Raw genomic sequence first — 23139 nt, forward strand, 5'->3', positions numbered from 1 at the left:
TCCTTATATAGGGGAGCATTTTTATTAACAAAATAAACCTAACACGGATTAGTTAACCCGTGTAACATAGCAAACCACTCGATCGAGTCCTTTTAGACAACTCGATCGAGGACTTCTCCAGCAAAACTGTTCGATCGAGCACTTGAGGCTCTCGATCAAACTCTTCCAATTCAGCACATTTCGATCGAGTATATAAACCACTCAATCGAGTTCCAGCATCTGCCAAAACACTCGATCGGAGTCCAGACGCTCTCGATCGAGTACTTCCTACTGAGATCAGCCTTGACTTCGTCTTGGCAGCTTCCTAAAACCCTCCTTCATGCTTCCCGAGGTATGACTTCTGCTCTAATATCTCCGCCTCCTTAAAATACATGCATGCAAAATGGGACGACTAAGGCACGATTCCATTACTTTTAGGTCCATTCCTGCAATTAAGACAGAACAAAACAAATTAGCCAATTCGGGGCATTTTGCAATATAAAGCGATACAAATGGCAAAGAAATGCGTGCAATAAGAGGCTAAAAAGTTTATATTAATTGCACGTATCAAATCTCCCCTAACCGAACTTTTACTCGTCCTCGAGTAAACTAAATGCAAACTAATGGAAAGGATATGAAAACTCAGAGCTAGCTATAACTTGTCCACTTAAACCATTTAATGCAATCAAAAATTAACAGTCATAGCTATAACAGTCAATATGCAAACCAGTTGTATGATGTCTATAAATAAGCTGACCTGTCGACCTTGCAAGACCATTAAAATCGGACTCTCACGGGTCACTCTTCTCTCATGAAGCAAAGTTTGAATATATATATATGTGTAAGAGAGAAAGAGAAAAATAGTCACTCACCTAAACTGCGACCTACATAACATACATGCAACAAAAATGATGGACGATTCAAGTACCATACATACATTCCAACCAACAATGTCCGTCACAGCCGAGGGCTTACAAATGTTATGGGAGAGTGAGGTTACAGGTAAGAAAAGGCAAAATAGATTATGGCAATGTGGAGGTAAAGCGTTAAGCTAGCACCTAACAGGACCATTTAAGACTATCCAATTCTCAGCTCACTATAAATCAAACACAAGTGCCCTTCATTGGTTCAAAATTCACTACCTAATACACAATCTCCTCAAAAAGATATAAATAAGAACGGAGGAGTAAGACCGTCACAAACTTTCCTTTTTTAATACGGTGTAACACCCCCATTTATTCAAGAGCCTTTAGCTAGACATTCCCAAATAAATAGGAATGTTACCATATCGATTTCCCGAGGTAGTGAATAACAAAGTCCAACTCACCAAAGTATTTTAAATTAAAACTTAGCGATTACATGTTCATTACAACTTAACCAACTAAAACATAATATAAAATAATTACAACTCGCAGCGGAAATAAATAAAGTGATTAAATATTCTATGTGGTCTAGACTTCTAGGTAGATTGGCCAAGTCCTCACGCATTTCCATAAGCTCCCAAGTCAGCTAATCTTTAGTACCTGTCAAATCTGCTCCCCATTAAGGTTCACCACAGGTGTTCACGAATACACTGTCAACCACGTGGTTGAGTAGGAATAGCCAAACGACCATAATAAATAGATACAAGAACAATACTAAATGCAAATGCAATGCATGCTCATGATCAATCCTCCGACTCTCCCGTTCATCCCGCCAATCCCTGGCCGGGCTAGTCTCATCATCCCAACCGAAGTTGAGGTAGTCTCATCATCCCAGAAACAAGTCCTGCAGAACCTGTCCTGAGGTATCCAATGCAAGTGCTCATGATATGAAAATGCAAACAATTGAACAACACAACTTCGTACCATCTCAGACACGAAGCTGGGGAATTCAATAATCAATATAATCATCTCAGTCACGAGCTGAGGTAGTTAATAATCAAATCATCTCAGTCACGAGCTGAGGTAGTCATTAAACAATTTATCTCAACGCAACCAACCAAAAATCATATATCATCCATCACTATTCCAAATAATTGAACCAATACAATCAGATAATGTCATTCAAGTAAACATTAAAGTGATTGAGTAACTATCCTACCTAGCAAGCAATATCCAATTTAAGCGGTCAAAGCGATCCAATAATTAAAGCAATCCGACCCGATTATAATTTCTTCACAATCGTCACCTAATCAAAATATTATAATTCTTCTATCAATTATTATTCATTACTTCCATTACTATTTATAAATTATATTCATTCTTCAAATTAATTACTTATCATAATTATTAAAGGTTCATGATGCTTAAAACCCGATTCAATTATAACCCGATTAAATTGTAAACCTGAATAACCCAAATCAAACCCGTCACAACAACTCAATTTACCCCCCATGTAAAACCCACGAACAACCATCCTTTAACCCGTGTAAAACCCGTCACAAACACCCACACATACACCCCAAACAACCCGTGTAACACACCCAAACCCGACACAACCACATCCGCCACCTGCCCCACCGTGAGACCCCTCTACCAACAACCCAACCACCATACTAGCCTCACCACCACGGCCTAACACCCACGACCTACAACAACAACAACAACAACAACAAACCCAAACACACATAACACGACCAGTCCACAACTACCCATAACCACGGCCACCATAGCGCACGACACCACCTCTGGCCACCACCATTATCACCTCTGACTCACGGTGGTTCCATTGGTGGGTCTCTCTTCCCTTCATCGCCACCATACCGGCCAAGGCAGCCGTCTAAACATGGTCACAGCAACACCCCTGTCCTGCCCTGTTTCGCATTTTCCACCTGCCACCGCCACAAACCACCACCTACGGCCACTAAACCATCCCCACAACGGTCTACACGACCCATAGGTTGTAACCCTACCAACCTCAGACCACGACACGACCCTAACGGATCCCAATTCGGGTCGAAACCCCCTAAAGTATCCCTGTCTCGCAAAACCAATTAAAACCGGTCAAATTCGCCACCTTTGACCACCACATGCCACCCTACCATCATAATTAGGACCTACTAACACCCATAAACCATCACCCACAACCCTAGGTCAGATAGGTCATGCTAAGTGGGTCAAATAATGCAAAACAAACCCTAACCCTAACCCTAATAATGACCCGACACCCCCTTTTGTTATTCGATTTGACTGTCAATGGTGGTCAACGACGACCTACGACGGGTCCTGGTCAGACACTGATGATCCACGGTCATGGTGACGGTCTTAGTTCGTCAAACGGTAGTCTAGTTTACGAGTTATAACAAAGCAAAGGTGAGTATGTTATGAGACGATTACAAAATTACCTTGTGACGATCTCCTAGCTACTTGTTACTTCTCTTTTATCTTATGTGAATTATTTGTGTTTTATGATCAATAAAGTCTATTTATATAGGTAGGTCATAGCTATAAGGAAGCAATTAGGTAACTATATAATTACCATATTATTTCTATTATACAAATATGATTATTATTATTAGTATGATTGTAATTATTATTATTATTATTATTATTATTATTATTATTATTATTATTATTATTATTATTATTATTATTATTATTATTATTATTATTATTATTATTATTATTATTATTATTATTATTATTATTATTAAATCCCGATAAAATTTCCGACCACTAGTCATACTAGGCTAATAAAATATGTCCATACAACCATAGCACACGGCCCAAGGCCTTATTATCAGCTAAGTCCAATTCCCGAATTGCATACTTATTTTATTATTTAATTAATGTCTTATTTGCAACTATTATTAAAATGTCATTAATTAATTATTTAAATTACATAAATTATTCTCATAAATTATTATCAAAATACGGGGTATTACATACGGTCTCTTTTTCATTTCAAATTCTCTTCTCTTTATTCTTTTTCTTCTTTCTTTCTGGCATTCACGTTATTTTTCATTTTCTTTTTCATATTCTCTTTTTTTTCATCCTATTCCATGCTTTTTTCATTTTCATGCCCACGTTTCCTTCTCTTTCTACCAACTCCATATAAATGATAAATGAACCAAACTCGCATCAATGAAAATCATACCACAAAAATTACACTAAACTAGCTTGACTGGCAGGCTTAATTTGGGTGTAGCTAATGGGTCAAAAGGAAATTTTTGGCTAATGTGGGGCTAAATGGGTGAAAATGAAAGAAAGGGGGAAATTTTAAGCACCTCCCTGCATGTGACACTGACCACAAACCCGAATGTACGCAAGCAACAAGCAATCGAATTTCATAAAAGTGCAAAAGTGATGAACATGTTATGCAAGGAGTACTACTCTCAATTCCTACATGAACTGGTCATGAATGACACCAGTTATATGGCTCTAATATCTCAAAAATTGTAAAGTAGGTGGCCAATTTTATTAGGTGAAGTCTACACAGTCAGCTATATTTTAAACATTAACTCGTAGATATGCACATGACTAAACTAATAACTGCCAATTAGATGCTAGGCTCAAGTGATATGACAAGTTAAAGTACAATTTCATGATGGAAATCTACCGTTCCGACTCAACCTATATGTAAAATGAAACGTGCATTTTTTTGCTTTTTTTTTCGAAATTTTCTAGTTTTTTTTAGATTTTTAATTTTTCTTTTTGAAATAAAATACAAATGAAAGAAGAAAAGTAAACGTGAATGCAAAAACAAATGCAAAATGCAGACTCAAAGGACGCAATACCCTCCCAAACCAAAACGAACAACGCCCTCGTTGTCCTCCAGCATACACCAGCAGTATATATATAGGAAAATGGATAAATACAACCAATAAATGAATAAAAAACAATAAATAAAAAGGAGACGAAAATAAAGAAAAGAGCAAAAAGTACAAACAAAATGACGAACTTCCCCAAACCAGCCAGAAAACTGGGGAAGTGAGTAGACCAGTAGCTACTCGTCGGCAGTGTCCTACTCCTCCTCTCCCACCACTGTGTAGTCGGGATCTCGCTCCTGCTCCCTCCTCCTCTCCTCGTGAGCTCGGGCTCTTTCCTCCTCCTCAGCTGTGTCCGCCTCGCTCGCTGGCTGTGGGTACCCCTCCGTCGGGTACCGGTAGAAAGAAAGGTATGGCCAGCCCTCAAGAACGGGGCGTCCTCGTGTCATGTGATACTCTTATAGAGGGAACAAAGTAAGTGCAATGTCCCGCTCCATACGAGCCTCCGTGTTAAGCAACTCGAGAAGCAAACTGTCACGACGCCCTTGGTCAATGACCTCGGACACCTCAAAGGGTGGAGGAAGAATAAATATAGCCGGGTAGACCGGCTGTGTAACAGAAGGAGTGGGAATAGGGATCGGTGGAGGCGTGGGCGTGGAAGACTGCCCAGCCTCGGTCTGTGTGGATCCCTGTCCAGTCTCAGGTCTCTTCCACTTCTTAAAAGCGGAGATAGTGGGAGGTGGAGCGAGTGCAAGGTGGTAGAAAGGCAAAGGTGGAGGCAACCTACCCCTAATAGTGGTCAAAGGTACAAGAGGGGGTAGGTCGGTAGAAGGTAAGGTCACGGACAAGGAGCCACAAATCTTCCAAGTCCGCTGGTCAGAAGCTAGCCAAAACATTGCCAACATGGCAGAGACATCTAGGTACCTGTCCCTATCTACATGTACCAGGTCACAAGTGAAGTCAGGAAAGATAGAGCGGGCGAGGTAGGTGGCTATGCCACCATAGACAATGGTGCCCGACTTCTTCTTCCTAACAGCATTAAAATGCTGAGCAGTCAGATAGGCAATGTTAAGAACAAAGGGGCCCTCGCTATCAATGTTTAGATAGCCCCCGAGAATTGACAACTCAACATTATTAATGTTGTTAGGCTCTTTACTGTCGAAAATCATCCCTCCAATGAGACGCAAAAAGTAACGGGCCGGGGGGAGGTGAATATGAGCGAGTCTGCGCTCCTCAAAAGGTGTATGTGCCAAGGTCCGCCAAAGTATACGTAGGACCTTCCTATGAGGGTCCGACTCACCATGGGAAGACAGACCTAACCTACTACCAAAATCAGCTAAGGTCCAGGTGTAATACTACGGATTTATGAGTCTCTGGGTACTATATCGAGTAGGCCTTACTGTGTCGAGTAAGGGTGAGTTGCAGTTTAAAATAGTTTCTGACCTGTTGAGTACTCGATCGAGTATCTACGTTACTCGATCGAGTAAGGGGGTACTCGATCGAGTACCTCAGCTACTCGACCGAGTAGCCGGGGTACGGGGGTTTATTTGTCGGGTTTTGTTAATAATGCGATTAAGTATATAATAACTTCCGTCACTTTTCTTTAAACACTTTTAAAACCTAATTACTTTCAAAGAGAGAAATCAAACTACATTCTTCGCATCAATCGCATTGTTGGCAAATCCCGGAGGTTGGAAGGTCGGATTTTACCTTTCTTTATACCGTTGTGATCCTTCCGTCGAGGGTAAGATTTATGTACCGTTTTTATAGTATTTTATTAAAGTTGGTTAAACCCTAATGTTGGGAATTGGGGGTTTTGTTATATTTTATGATTGGTAGTGATTATATGTTTGTATGTTAGGAGGAGGATTCGTAGAGGAAGCGTTTTGATATCAGCTGTGAGATCGTCTGATTGTGTTGTGCTTTCCAGGTAGGGTTTCCCTACTCAGTATTAGTCCCATGATGTGTTGATTGGTGTTTGTGGTTGTTGAATATTATCATACTCGTATTGTGACGATTGCTGGACTTGGTTGCTGATAGTAGTTGTGATTGATTGTATCTGTCTGTGTTCTTCGGGGTGCGTCCCTGGCTGAGTGGAGTCACTTGCGGGAGTGGCTTCACGCCCATGATTCGCCTTCTGTGGAACCCGCCACAGAAGGGATGTGCACATTAATGGATTTGGGTTTATCGCTCGATGGAGATGAGCGGGGCTTAGGTGGGAACGGCTGCGGTCCCCCACTGGCGGCGAGGAGTGACCTGTTGCGATGGGCACTCTGGCAGGGCTACACACTTTAGTGTGTAGTCAGGATTGTGGAGTTGGGTTTGGAGTTCGGAGAATATCTGTGATGATTGAGCTGTTTGTTTTACTGTATTGTTGGTTTATATAAATTGTGTGATTAGTACTGACCCCGTTTAATGTTTTAAAAACTGTGGTGATCCATTCGGGGATGGTGAGCAGTTATTGAGCAGGTATGAGTCGAGTTACTGGGATAGCTGGGGTGTGCCACCGTCTGATGATAGAAGTCTTCCGCTATAGCTTAGTAGCTTAATAAACATTTCAGTTAGCTGATTAGACAGTTGGTTTGAGAACATGTATTCGTATTTTGGTTTTGCTTTTGGATTGTAACCTTTCACTAAAGTATTTCTATTTAAATGTTGTTTCGTTATTGTCTATTTGATTATCATTGCCTCGGGTAACTGAGATGGTAGCATCCTTATACCTGGGTGGTCCTGGTAAGGCACTTGGAGTATGGGGGTGTTACACCAGGTCGTAGTCCGGTTAAATAACCGGAAGGAGACACACGAGCTGTCTGGGTCAGTGGCGTAGGCAGCAGCAGAAAAGGTGAAGGAGCTGAAAAACTCAAGGGTCACCTCCTTATAGGTCAAGGCACTCATAGTGGTCAACCCAGCCATCCCCGTCCCGTTCAAAATCTCGGCTACAGGCTCGTAAATTCCCAACTTCTCAAGGGAGTTCTGACACAAAAATTTAGTAGACGAAACGTCACAGCACTCTAAATCATAAAAACGGGTACGATGAATTGAGTTAACAAAGCATACCTCTAGATAGTCAGGATGCGGGTCAAAGGAATCATCGGCACGGAACGTGGCACGTCCAGCAGCAGGCGTACCTCATCCTCGACCCTGTCCACGCCTTCGAGTACCCGAAGAAGAAACTAGTCCAGTAGCTGGGCGGGGAACTAGGGTAGACCTGTAAGCAGCTGTGACAGCCGGTGACAACTTAGCAGGGGTCGTCACTGTAGAGGCTACGGTACCAGCATTAGTAACAGTAGTGGCAGCGGTAGTAGAAACAGCAGAAATGGCGGTGGCAGCAGCAGGGACCACCGTCTCAGTCAGGGATGGGGTAATAGTAGAACTAGTCGAGGGCATTGTGTTACTATCCATCATAATCTATCAAATAAGTATATAAATTAATCAAACAAACAATTAAACACGATTTCCCCCAAATTTTCGAAAAATCAGAAACCCTAATCCCCTCAAACAGGGTCGAAAACAACAATTAATCAACACTAATAGGGAGGAAATCACTTACTTGATTGAAGACCCACAAAAGATTGCAAGTAAATCGACAAAAATCGCAACCAATTAGTCGAATTGAAAGTCGACTCGAACAAACCCTAATATCCCAAATTAAAGTACAACAAAGACAAGAATGAAGGTTGAATAATGGGGCTTTTGTCGAAACTAGCATAATAAACACGAAGTGGGTGATTAAATTGGTAAAGGGGAAGAACAAATGGGAGAATTTAGGGATTTTTAGAGAGGTTATCGCGAAAATAAGAAGAGCAAGAAGTTAGAATGAAATAAGAAGAGGAAAAGAAGGCTTTCCTGCGTGTTATATGTATAGTCACTCGATCAAGTGATTTGAAACCACTCGATTGAGGACTTTATCATCCATTCAGCTCGATCGAACAAAAAGTCTCTCGATCGAGAACTCCTTTATTTTGAGATTTCGATCGAGTGGTTGAAACACCTCGGTCAACCTCTTTTCCTGGGCAATCCTCTCGATCGAGTACAAAAAGCACTCGATCGAGGTGTTTTCCTCTGGCACACGTCCCAATGCGATATATCTTCCCCAAACCTGCATAGAAACACGTAAAAACACTTCCCGCAAATACCAAATCACAAAGTATGCAGTCTATATTCGACTTTTGCTAAAATTAACTACGCTATAGTCTAACAGTCTAAGAACGCAATTAAAATGTCAAACGGAAATTCAAAATTACAAATTGTTACAACTGGGCATTCCCCGCTTATCGTCCAAAACAGTGTAATAGCCCACAAGAGGGTTTCAAACTGGAGGAGGTCCCTTCGGCATCTCGGACCGTCCTCTTTGATCGCCACGAGCTTGTACTCGAACTTATGGAAGGAGAATAATTTGCGTCCACATACGCCCTAACTTTCTTCTTCCTTTTGATATTCCTATCTGCATTGGTGGCATTCCCATCACTTAGATTGACTTTAACTGTACCTTGACCGATAGCATCTCCAGTACCCACTCTGTCTGTACCTGCAGTAAGGAAAACAGCAGAATGGTCCTCCTTTTCGCTCTCAATCTGAGACGAAGGTGTTACTATAGCAGCGCAATATTCAACATTCTCAGCTGGAGTGTCTGTATCTGGGTCAATTGAGGGTAGGGCATTGCAAGGTTGAATTTGCATGGGAGCCCTACGAGGCTTGGACTGATGAAATGTTAACTCCTCATCTCCTACCTGGAAGGTAAGGGTCTTCCCCCTGTCGTCAATTACTGCGCGAGCAATAAACAAGAATGGTCGCCCTAAGATAATAGGGGTATGAGTGTCCTCGGGTATGTCTAAGACCACAAAGTCTACGGGAATAAAGAATCTCCCGATTTTCACAGGTATGTCTTCTATTACTCCTAGTGACCGTGATATACTACGGTTGGCCATCTGAACGGTCATATTGGTACAGTTAAACTTGGTCAAACCGTGTCTCTTAGCGAGAGACAAAGGTAAGACACTCACGCTAGCTCCTAGGTCGCATAGCGCGTTGTCAATAAAGTGGGTCCCTATATGACAAGGAATTGAAAAGCTGCTCGGGTCTGATTGTTTGGGTGGTGTCTTATTCTGAACTAGGGCGGTCCCTACTTCAGTCAAAGCCACCATTTCGTGGTCATTTATATGTCTCTTACGCGATAAAATTTCTTTCATAAACTTCATGTAAGAGGGTACCTGGGTAAGCAGTTCAATGAAAGGAACGTTGACGTGAAGGCTCTTCAGGATCTTAGCGAATTTCCCGAACTGTTGGTTAGCCTTATTGTTCTGCAATCGCCTTGGAAAGGAGACCGTGATCGGAATTTCTAACCCCTTATTCCTTTCTTCCAACTTCTCGACAGGATCGAACTCATTTCTACTCGATCGGTCTCTTTTACCTCTCGATCTAGGTCTTTGAGTAGCTTTTGCATTCGACCGAGCATTATCAGCCACTCGATCGAAACCTTATTTATCAGCATTGCTCGATCGAGCCATGATTATACTCGATCGAGCAGTTTTCTCAGAATTTTCACTCGATCGAGGAGATCGGTTTCTTGATTGGCATCTTTACTCGATCGATCAACAATTCCACTCGATCGAGTATTATTCTCAGCAATTCCTCTCGACCGACCACCAGAAATGAGTCGATCGAGTACTTTCTTCCGATGCAGCACTGTTTCGTCTATGGACGACTGTTCACCATCAGCAACAATATTCTCCGGGTCTGATATGTCCTCAATAGCTGACATTTTGCTATTGATATGTCCTCAATAGCAACAATATAAGGGAACATTTTTATTAACAAAATAAACCTAACACGGATTAGTTAACCCGTGTAACATCGCAAACCACTCGATCGAGTACTTTCAGACAACTCAATCGAGGACTTCTCCAGCAAAACTGTTCGATCGAGCACTTGAGCTCTCGATCGAACTCTTCCAATTCAGCACATTTTGATCGAGTATAAAAACCACTCGATCGACTTCCAGCATCTGCCAAAACACTCGATCGGACTCCAGAAGCTCTCGATCGAGTACTTCCCACTGAGATCAGCCTTGACTTAGTCTTGGCAGCTTCCTAAGACCCTCCTTCACGCTTCCCGAGGTATGACTTCTGCTCTAATATCTCCACCTCCTTAAAATGCATGCATGCAAAGTGGGACGACTAACGCACGATTCCACTACTTTTAGGTCCATCCCTGCAATTAAGACATAACAAACCAAAGTAGCCAATTCGGGATATTTTGCAATATAAAGCGATACAAATGGCATAGAAATGCGTGCAATAAGAGGCTAAAAACTCTATATAAATTGCACGTATCATATGGGTTGAATCGGTCCACCGGGCCCGTGTTTATATAAAGATGGATTTTGGAATCGTTTATATAATTCAGTGGGAGATCATTATATAAATGGGAACTTGTTAAAATTGTTTTACAAGTATTTTTATTAAACGATAAATGTTAATTTTTTTCTTTCATTTCTGATTTTGTAGTAATCATGATGACTACTTCTAGGTAAACCACCACAATCCCTAATGATTCATGGCTTCGTTCATTCATGCAGGTGATGGTAAATTACGCTACCTAGTCGATCCCTCTCCCCCTTCACCTACTTCTAAAGCCACTGCTGCTGTAAGGGAGCCATATAATGAATATCAAAGAGAACCTGCTGCTGTTAAGAATGCTTTAATTTTTGCAATGGATCCTGCCTTACAAAAGCAATGCGTCAAATTCCACAATGCTCATGAGATATTCTCGAAGCTTTCTACCATGTTTTCTCAAGCCCCGAGGATACTTCAATATGACGCCGTTGTCCGGTTTTTTTAGGATAACCTCAAAGAAGGACAACCTATGAGTTCACACGTACTTAAAATGATTGAGTACGTGGAAACTCTTGAAGGGCTGGGATGCAAGATCCCTGATGAGCTTGAGGTGGACCGAGTACTCCATTCTCTCTCACAAGTTAAAGGATTTACCTAATTTAGGGTAAATTATAATATGACTAACATGAAGAAAAGTCTTCATGACCTCCATTATTTGCTTGTGCAAGCAGAGAAGGACATGCGATTGAGTGGGAGTACAAGGAAGGACATCCTTACGATCAATGTGAAGGGGAAGAAGAAGTTTAAGAGGAATGTTGGTAAGAAGCCCGTATAAGTTGAGGGCAAAGGTAAGGCTATTGCGAATAGCTCTACCAAGCCTAAACCTAAAAAGGGTAATCCTCTTAAAGATACTTGTAATTATTGTAATAACAAGGGACATTGGAGGCGTAATTGCCCCAAATATCTGGATGACATCAAAGTTGGCGTTATGAAGCCAACATGTAATTTCTCAACCGAATCTTTTATGATAGACATAAATTACGCTTCAAATACAACTTGGGTATTAGATACTGGTTGTGGTTCTCACCTATATAATCATTTGTTGGGCTTAAAAAGCGTAAATAAGCTAAACAAGGGTGATGTGGATCTGCGGATGGGTAACGGGTCTAAAGTAGCTGTCGTCTCTGTAGGAACATATATACTACATTTATCTTAGGGGTTGCAGTTGTTTTTAAATAACTGTTATTTTGTACCAACGTTGTCTAAGAATATTATATCAGTACTTGTGTTAGACACAGATGGTTTTTGTTTTGAAATAAAAGACAAATGTTGTACTTTTTCCCTTAATGGGACTATATATAGCCAAGCTATCACAATTAAGGGTATTTATATTCTAGACACTTGCAACGATGTTTATCATTTAGATAATAAAAGACTCAAAACAGGTGATCCCGATCAATCTTATTTATGGCATTGTCGATTAGAACATACTAACGAGAAACGCATTAAGAGACTACTGTCAACTGGTATAATTAAACCTTTTGATTTCGAATCATTTGGCATATGTGAATCTTGTCTTCTTGGCAAGATGACTCGTGCACCTTTTCTAGGAAAAGGATCTCGAGCTAGTGAGTTGTTGGATTTAATACATACCAATGTATCTGGTCCAATGACTATCACTGCTATAGGCAATTATGACTATTTCATTACTTTCACCGATGACGTGAGTAGATAAGGGTATGTCTACTTAATGAGGTATAAAAGAGTAAGCTTTTGACAAGTTCAAGGAGTTTCAGAATGAAGTAGAAAACCAATTAAATAAGAAGATTAAAACATTACGATCAGATCATGGTGTGGAATATTTAAGTAATGACTTTAAAGATCACCTTAAAGACTGTGGTATTATATCTTAGTTAACTCCTCCTAGCACACCACAATTGAGTGGTGTGGCTTAAAGGAGGAATCAAACCTTATTAGATATGGTCCGATCAATGATGAGTCAAACTGAGTTGCCAAAGTCATTTTGGGGATTTGCCATTTTATCTATTATACGCTCACAAAATCATAGTCCCACTAAAGCTACCTACAAAACTCCATACGAGATATGGAAATGGAAAGTTCCGAATTTGTGATACTTGATAGTATGGGGTTGTGATGCTTATGTCAAGAACAAGTTTGACGATAAGCTTGCACCTGGTTCTTTCAAAGGTATTTTTGTAGGCTACCCTAAGGAAACCTATGGATATTACTTCTACAATCATCATGAGAACAAAGTGTTTGTGGCTCGTAAGGCTGTCTTTCTAGAAAAAGATTTTATTTCTGGAAGACAGAGTGGGAGAATATTTGAACTTGATGAAGTTCAAGACCCATAAACTGATGTGACGGTACAGGAAGATGTTCTTTCTATGTCTAACTCGGTTATTGTTCCTTCTGAACCTAGGAGGTCAGGAAGGGTTAGTTGCCAGCCTGATAGATACCTTGGTATTATTGAGGAAGATGGTGACTATGAGGTATTACTTCTAGAAAGTGACGAACCTAAAACCTATAAAGCGTCTATTACTAGTTCTGACTCTAAGTTATGGCTCGAGGCAATGCAATCCGAAATGGATTCCATGTACGATGATGAGGTATGGGACCTGGTTGACTTACCTAAAGATGTTCGACCTCGTCAGTGTAAGTGGATTTTTAAGATCAAAATCAGTATGGATGGACATAAAGATGTCTACAAAGCTAGATTGGTGGCAAAAGGTTTCACCTAGGTCCATGGTTTATAGTATGACGAAACTTTAGCACTAGTTGCTATGCTTAGATATGTTCAGATAATGTTAGTGATCGCTGCATTTCATAATTATGAGATATGGCAAATGGATGTTAAGATCGCCTTCCTGAACGGGTTTCTGGAAAAGGAAGTGTATATGACATAACCTGAAGGTTTTGTGGATCCTAAGAATCCTAACATAGTATGCAAACTTAAGAGATCCATTTATGGTCTTAAGCAAGCGTCAAGGAGTTGAAATCATCGATTTGATCATGTTATTAAACAGAATGGTTTTTCTCGAAGTGTTGAGGAACCATGTTTATACATGAAGTTTCTAAGCTCGTCGATATTATAGACATATCCCTATCGGTTTAGAAACTGGCATCCGTATAACCTTTTACACGTAAATCAGATTCTCCTTCAAACACCAAGAATGAATCCTTAGTCCTTCTCAATTACCTAAGAATATTCTTGACGGCTATCCAGTGACTCTCACCTGGATTATTCTGATACCGACTCGTCATACTCAAAGCATACGAGACGTCAGGACGAGAGCACATCATAGCATACATGATCGATCCAACAACGGAAGCATATGGAATCGATTTCATGCGTTCAATATCCTTAGGCTCAGTTGGACACTGCGACTTACTCAAAGTAATCCCACTGTCTATAGGTAGAAAACCTCTCTTGGAGTCGATAGCAAGTGTCTAGAATATGGACGAGCTTAGAAACTTGTACTTTTGTGTCGATAGCCGGATTTTCGTGTTTTTTATTGGGTCATATTGAACAAGAAAGGCTTAACGCTTGTTGTTAATGCCGGATTTTACCTTGTACGCGGAAATTTTAACTTCAAAGTTTTAACTTACTTGTGATTTCCATAATTGAAACTTTTTTTAATCGTCTTACAAAGACTACTACCATCCCTAGTAGTGTGGTACATTGTCTTAGAAACAAATATTTCATTGCAATTTTAGCCTAAAAGTTTGAACAATGTGATGAACATAAACAATTTTTTTGATTTTAACCAGAATATGGTTTAATAGTATTGTAAGGCTATAATATTATTTGGGATTTTGCTATGAAATGATGTGAATCAAAATATTCCGCCTTGAAGGTTGACAAATTTCTCGAAAATGTTGTGAAAAATATACTTAATCTTTGATTTTACGCTCGTGACGCAGTTCATTTATTCCTTATATTCTAATCTTCGATTACAACGTTTTGTGGAGTCGTGCATAAGAAGTTTTTTTTTTTCCGTCATAAAATATTATTTTCGAAAAAGAATGGTATACCTACCGGATTTGTAACTTTTCTAAGTTATGTTTTGTATCAATCGAATAGTAATACGTTGAACTTGGCCTATAATGACTTGTACCATCCTATGACGGATTACTTTGTAATAAAGTTTTCCAGAAATTTGAAACAAATGACCATTATGCTAAAGTTTTAATATAGCATTTCGCATTTGAGTCAAGTTTGGGTAAAATTTGCATTAGAGTTGAGTTTTGAAATTGTATCATTTTACAAAATTCATCATATTTCGAGTGTGCTATTAGGGCCATTTTAAGGTGTCGACCATTGATTTCATATCCCCTCCATGTTATTTGATTTCCTATATTTTCCATATCCGTTCTGGATTGTTTTGATTTTCATCTCCCTATCCGTTGAGTTAACCCGAGATTTTCGGGTATAGAGTGATGTGTGAGCCCAAAAGAGTGTTTTCTCACCCTAGCCTTAGGCATATGTCTCTGACAAGATGTGTGGAGTTGGACATAGTCATCAAGTTTTATAATTTGGGAACACTAGGACGGTTGTTGGCCCATGTAATGTTTTGAGTATGGCAAATTGATCATGAGAGACAACTTATAAAAGATGAGTGGAGTGAAATAAAAATTGGACACTTAGTGATTGTGTGTCCTCATAGATAGTGAACGCAATTTGAGGACATGTGAGGACGACCTTTTGAGCACAACTCAGATGTTTTGGTTAGCATATGGTTGAGTTAGAACTTGTGGAATGATGAGGGAATAATTGAGGTACTCAGAGAGTTGAAAGAGGAGTGATAATATGGATGGTAATAGTAGTTAAAGGGTGTGAAATTTGGCTTAGAGAATAATGTGAGTTGAATAAATGGTGATAAAATTTAGGAATCTAGAATACGAGAGAGAGAGTACTGGAGCGAGAGATGAGTTGGAGATTTTGCAAGTGGTAACCCGTCATTCAGTGAGGAATTTATTGTAATTTTCATGTGAACCCGTGTGAGGAGGTATAATCGTGGACGAGTTGAGTTCTAGTAATTGGGATCTATGCAATTTTAGATTTAGTACTACCAAGTTTGGTTTTGTGGACATGAGAGTAAGAGTGAGGCATGTGATGCTTGAGGGTTCAATCTTATAACGAGGTGCATTTGATCATTTGTGATACATAATGGAACCGTTAACCTAAGTACATAGGCATGATATGTGAAAGTGGTTGTGTCGGACTCCGACCCTCAGAGTGGTAGTATATATTTTATTTGTAAAATTGCCTCCCAAGCGTTATTGTGAAACGCCCATGGAGTACATCGTGATTTTGTTGTAATGCTTGAGTGAGTGATGATGTTGTTATTATTCCTTGAGAGTGATGAGTGATTAGGCCGTGTTTATGAGATATTGTAATGTGTTATGTTTACCAATGTGACTAGAGTGTCGCACTACGGTGCAACAGTTGATGATGAAATAGTATGTTTGTGTTGACAGTATGCCTTGGATATTTTATCTTAATTGTGTAGTAATGATGGCCATATGGCCAATAGCTGTGTTTAATTCGGTTGTTTAATGGTATATGAGTCACCGTCGGGATTTATTAGCATCTATGTGATGGAACAAGAAAGTTTAGAAATGGGGTTGAGAACTGAAATGTTATACCCAGGTGACACTCGACCGAGTGCACTATGCACTCGACCGAGTGGCCGCCTACTCGACCGAGTGACCTCTTACACTCGGCTAAGTGGTCTGCTTTGGCCTTTGTTTTGTCAGTACTAGACGTGACTGTGTGTATACCCTTATGTTCACAACTTATAATGGTTGGTTCGCATCGGATGGACATGTTGACCACATATGAATGAGACCTTATGAGTTGTTTGTGTTTGGCCACATTTTGTGGATTTCCTATGTAAAAGTGAGACTTGGATGAAAATTATTAGCGTAACATGTGTAATTGGGTTAAAATGTGTTTGTGACATAGTGGTCATTTGCATGATTCTGTATATGGTCTTCCGTATGAGCGGAAGTGTTGGTAATAGATGAGAATGTATATGGAAAACACATGTGTCATCATGTGGTGGATTTGACGCGGTATATGCGTGGCATGGTATCCGGAAAATTAAGAATGTTAAGCATGGTTGAGTCACATGACGAGTGACATTGCATCATTTGGTTGTTTCATAGAGTTCGTATAATCGTGATTGATTTGCATACAGGTGCAAGTATGAGATTAGACGTGATATATATGTGTGTGTAGTTATAATCGAGTTATACACTGAGATTGATGCGTATACTTATAACCAATTGAGTTGGGAGTTGTTATGGGATTAGGGTTTTGAACCGTGGGCTGGACCTTGTACCTTGACATTTGGGAGGCTCGTAGAGTAGAATTATATCAATGGCATTAGGGTCATATCTTATTTATTTATAGATTTGCAATAAGTAGAAGAGAATGTTGAACCTAGAACATAGTCATTTGTGGAACTTAGGAATGCGTGTATAAGATCGTAGTTTAAGGTTGATAGTTGAACTTCGGGACGAAGTTCTCTTTTAGGGGGAGTGGATGTAACAATTTGAAAGTTTAGGAAAAAGGAAGTATGGAATGTGAGGAAGTAGTGAGGGTTGCGAGGAAGTAGTGAGAGTTGAACACCGAACTTTGGAAAGAGAGTACACATGAGATTTCAGGAAATAGTCGGAAAGGGAAGAGTGAGGTCAAACTTCGGGGACGAAGTTTATTTTAAGGGGGGGAAGATTGTAATGCTCCGTTTTTAATAATTATAAAATAATAATATTATGTTATATTTTATACGAGTTATGTACGAGACGGAATAATAATAATAATAATAATAATAATAATAATAATAATAATAATAATAATAATAATAATAATAATAATAATAATAATAATAATAATAATAATAATAATAATAATAATAATAGTAATAATAATAATAATAATAATAATAATAATAATAATAATAATAATAATAATAATAATAATAATAATAATAATAACAATAATAATAACAATAAGATGATCTATGTTTTGCAGATGATCTACTGTTGTTTAGCAGGGGTGATTTAACATCTATTACTCTCATGTTGAGAGCTTTTAGCACTTTTTCCTTGGCGTCTGGACTGCACATGAATAGTGGCAAATCTAGTTTCTATCACAATGGGGTGGGAGATAGCATGGTGAAGGATATTGAGGCACTTACTAGCATGAAGAGAGGTAGCATTCCCTTCAAATATCTGGGAATTAAAATCATGCCTAAAAGACTGGGGGTGCTTGATTGTTAGTGTTTAGTTGATCAGGTCACTGAGAGGATACAAAGAATAGGGGCTAGGCAACTATCCTATGCAGGGAGAGTTGTCCTTATTTCAGTTGTACTCACTGCTCTACACAGCTATTGGGCAAGAGTTATCATGCTTCCTAAACTGGTGCTGAAGTAGATTGATTCAGTTTGTAGGGCTTTCCTCTGGAATGGCATTGAGAATAAAGACCATCCTCATTTGGTAGCTTGGAATCAGATTTGTCAGCCAAAGAAGAAAGGAGGACTTGGTTTTAAAAATCTATATCAGTGGAACATTGCTCTCATTGCAAAGTATGTGTGGTGGGTGGAGAAGAAAGCCGATCACTTATGGGTTCGTTGGGTGCATGCTATTTATATAAAAGATAGGCTCTGGAAGGATTATGAGCCTTATATCAGCTCTAGCTGGGCCTGGAAACGCATATGTGAAGTAAAAAACAAACTTAAGCAACACATGTATGATGAGGTATGGAGGGGGAATGATCAGGAATACTCTGTTCAGTTGGGTTATTCTTGGCTGGCAGAGGAAGTAGCAGATGTTCCATGTTATCCTTGGATTAGAAATAGGATAATGCTCCCCAAGCATGAGTTTTTTATTTGGTTGGTTGCTCAGAATAGGTTGCTCACTCAAGATAGACTGATGAAGATGAATATTGTTCAAGACAATTTTTGTTTTCTATGTGCAGCAGCTGAGGAGAACATTGATAATTTATTCTTCCTTTGTCCTTTCAGTCAGCATTGCAGGCAACACATAGCAGCTTGGCTAGATTATCCCATCCCCAACCAAAATGTGATTTCTTGGTGGCTAGGATACAGAGATCGGTCTTTACTGAGGAAACACATTATTGCAGCTTGTATGGCTCATGTCATGTATAGTATATGGCATGTAAGGAATAATAGATGTCGGCTTGAGAATGTAATATCTTTACCTGCTATTGTTATAAAGCAGGTGAAGAAGCTTTTTCTTTTGCAATTGAAAGCTAGATGTGTAGGATCCAGTATTAGGAGCATTCAGAACTGGATAACACGGCTGGAATGAGTCTTGTAATGAGCTAGAGAGTTGATCACTGGCAGATTTTGGTTGTTTGGGCATTAATATATTCACTTACATTTCCCCAAAATATTAATAATAATAATAATAAGTTGCAACGATAATAATAATACGTAATACAATACATGTATATATATATATATATATACGTATACCATACAAACTACCCATATATATATATCCTCCACCCTACCATATCCACCCACCATTATCCACTCACAAAATCTCATAAAATCCACCATCAAATTAGAAGAGAGAAAGAGAGTAAAGAAAAGGAAGAGAATAAAGATCGTCTTTTGCCCTTCCGCCTCGAGATCATATGGTAAACCGCCTCACAGTAGTTTATATATTATTTTAATTGACCACCTCAACCTTAACTCACCCTAGACCTGCCGTTGATCACCCTTGGACCACTGTTGACCGCCTAAAAATGGGTTTGACCGAGTAGATCTACACGGTTTGGTTGTTGTTGTGTAACCCTCTTAAGACGAAATTTTAACCCTCTTACCGTGATCGACTTGGGTTGGTTGTGTCGAGGGTAGTGAGGAGAGTATAGTGGTAGTCTTGCGTGGTGAAATGGGTGGCCGGGATCTGGGGTAGAAAAGAAGGTGTATGGATGTGAGTTGTTGTGGTTGTAGTTGTTAAGTTGTTGTTGTTGTTGTTGTTGTCAAGGTCTTTTATGGTGGTGGTCGGGGTGGTGACCACCGTGGCTAGGTGGGGCCATAGTGGCGGCCCACGGTGGTGGCTGCTGTGGTGGTTTAGTGGTGTTTGTGCGTGAGTGTGTGGGTGTGTGTCGATTGGAGGTGTTGATGGGTCGTGACTGCCGCCATTATAGTTATGGTGGTGGTTGTTGTTGCTGACTGTGGGAGCCATTGTGTCTGGTGTTGATGGCCCAGGGTGGCGGCGGTCGGTGGTGCGTGGTGGTTGTTTAACCGAGTGTCTTTAAACAGATTTTGGGTAGCTTAAGACGGTTATAATTAACTAGTTATAATTATATATTTTAATTTAATTAGATTAGTTCGTTGTTAATTATATTTAATTATTATATTTAGGTGACGGTTTTGTGGAAGATTATTATTATTTGGATTGCATACGGAGTATTCAAAAAGGTAGGTTTATCCTACATAGTTTCATTATTGCATTTATTTATAAAACAAGTCTTTTATCATTCATTTGCATTGAGTGAGTCGTATTGCATGTTGTTGGTCACGGCGACTCGAGGAGTCAGGATATTTGAGGATCTGGCATTTGTGACGTATTTGGCATATCATGTTGTCTGTTGTATGTTGTGATTGTATACTTTGGAGGATTTGTTGTTGTTATTGTTTTGGAGACATAAGACAGTTGGGAGACCGTCTTACGCTTGAGTCGCCTCTTGGAGCTTCCCACTCCAAGAGGGATGTTCACACTAATGGCTTGAGTTACAAAGGGACTCGTGTGGTTGAGACACGACGCCTGTCAGGGGATCTGGTTGGCTTCTCGACCCGGTACGTCTGGGCGTGTCCCGGTACCCATGTGGTTGTCGGTATGTCTGGGCGTTTCCCGGTACCCGTGTGGTTGTCGGTATGTCTTGGCGTGTCTCAGTACCGTGGTGGTTGTTTGATAGCGTGTCAATCATATTATAGTCATGTTGCATTCTCCACACTTTGAGTTGAGTCACACTTTATTTATTTATTGAAACTGACGTTTGTGTGTCTGTGTAATTGTCACCTATTTCCGGGATGGCCTGTGTCAATCCATATGATATTTCCGATAATATAGGGAGCAGGTTAAGTACATGTTGCTTGTTAATGATACGTTCATTTTATATTATCTTTTTAAGCCTCTTATGCACGCATTTCCATGTAATTCCCGTAGTTTTAGGCTACGAAATGCCCCGAATATTCTACTTTCGTTCGTTTGGCTTTAATTTCAGGAATGGACCTGAAAAAAGCAGAATTGACCCTTTTACTGTCCCGTTAACTTGCATTAGGGAGATGGAAGAATTGGAGCGGGAATATCACTGTCTCGGGATGCGTGAAGTCGTCTTGGAAAATAAATTATACGTCCTTTGGCTTGATTTAGTGGCAGTTGCTCGATCGAGTGGTTTTGTTGGCTAAGTTGCTCGATCGAGAGCATTTGGATGGTGAGAAGACTTCGATCGAGACCCAGCTGTGCTCGATCGAGAAATGGCTATTTGGAGGTCCTCGATCGAGTAGTCTTTGTACTCGATCGAGAGGTTTTGCTGAGGAGTTGTTCGATCGAGAAGAATCAAAGTCCTCGATCAAACACTTTTCTATCTAAACGCGAGATTTTCTCGCGTGAACCTATTTATTTTATTATCTTAAGTTGCGTGTTGAATAATAAATATCTTTCCTATGAAAAATAAAGACGATATTAGGTTTAGGTTATCAATTATCAACCTTTAATCTGTCATTAATTTTCTGAACTCTTGTTCGACGTAGTTTTGCCTTTCATATTTCTGGATCTCAACTTTTATAATTTCTCTTACTCTCTCTTATTCAATTTAATTCTCCTTTTTCATACTTTAATTTTTGTCTTTAATTTTTATTATTATTAGTATTTCTATTGAGTTTATGTGATTTCTCCTTAATCATCTTTATATCATGTTTAGTATTGCTTTATTAATTGTTGTTGTCTTATTTATCGTCATGCATAGCTAATTCCCTTAGTGCTAGGATTAGGGGAGCCATGATAGTAAAACAATGATGCGATAATTAGAGTAGGAGGTTTTTGTTGTGAGAATTATTTTATAGCAATTTAATAGTAATTATTAGGTTGAGTGCACGCGACTGAAGTAATTAAACTGGTTAAATTCAGACCTAGATCGGAAGATTGGAATGAACAGACCTTTTATGAACAATAGACTACCCTAATCAAAGCGGAAGCTATTTAGGAAGAATCTAGGGCGGATAGCGGACCGGAAGAACCTTTCCACTACCCTTCTCACATCAGAACGACTGGCCTTACCTTTAGCTGATTTGTGTGATATCATGGTGAACCGACATCTTGGCATATTTCTCTCTATTTGATTATATCTTATTTCATCCTTGCCTATTTTAATTGTTGTTACTTTAATTGTTTTTATTTCAGTTCATTAGTTTAGTAACAAACAACTTAATACCCCCCCCAATATTGTCACCTTAAACAAACTAGATAACAAGTAGATAGTGACCGCCTCCTTATGGACTACGATACCCGACTTACCTCTGCTATATTAGTTAGAGCCGGTTGGTTTATTTTTGATAGGGTTGTGACAGCCGTGTCAAATTTTGGCGCCGTTGCCGGGGAGGCAACTAATTTATTTACTTGTTTTAATTTAGTTTGTTTTAGTCTCAAGGGATTTTCATTTCCTTGAGGCAGTTTCTATTCATTTCTCTTAGTTTTATGTTTGCCCAGGTCCAACAGGTCAGAGTTAGTACCAGCTGATCCTGAATTAGAGAGGACTTTTTACCGTAGACAAAACTTATTGAGAAAGATTCGTCAAGAGGAAGTCTTGAGTACTCTTGAACCTGTTCTAGAAAACTTTACATTTGTAGAAGATCAGTCTTTAGAGGAAGACACTTCTATTTCTGCAACCATTACTAAATCTGCGAAGATGCCTAACATTGCTAGTCATTCTGAGCCGACAGCTGATTCCATTTCTAAGGGTTTCAAGCTTGCAACCGATGAAGGGAGTACCTTTCATATTCGCCACTCTTATATCAATATGGTGGAGAGAAACCTGTTTAGAGGAGTAGCTGGTGAGGAGCCGAGGAAGCATATGGAGGT

The sequence above is a fragment of the Silene latifolia genome, chromosome 5 (assembly GCF_048544455.1).
Source record: "Silene latifolia isolate original U9 population chromosome 5, ASM4854445v1, whole genome shotgun sequence".
Taxonomy (NCBI): Eukaryota; Viridiplantae; Streptophyta; class Magnoliopsida; order Caryophyllales; family Caryophyllaceae; genus Silene; species Silene latifolia.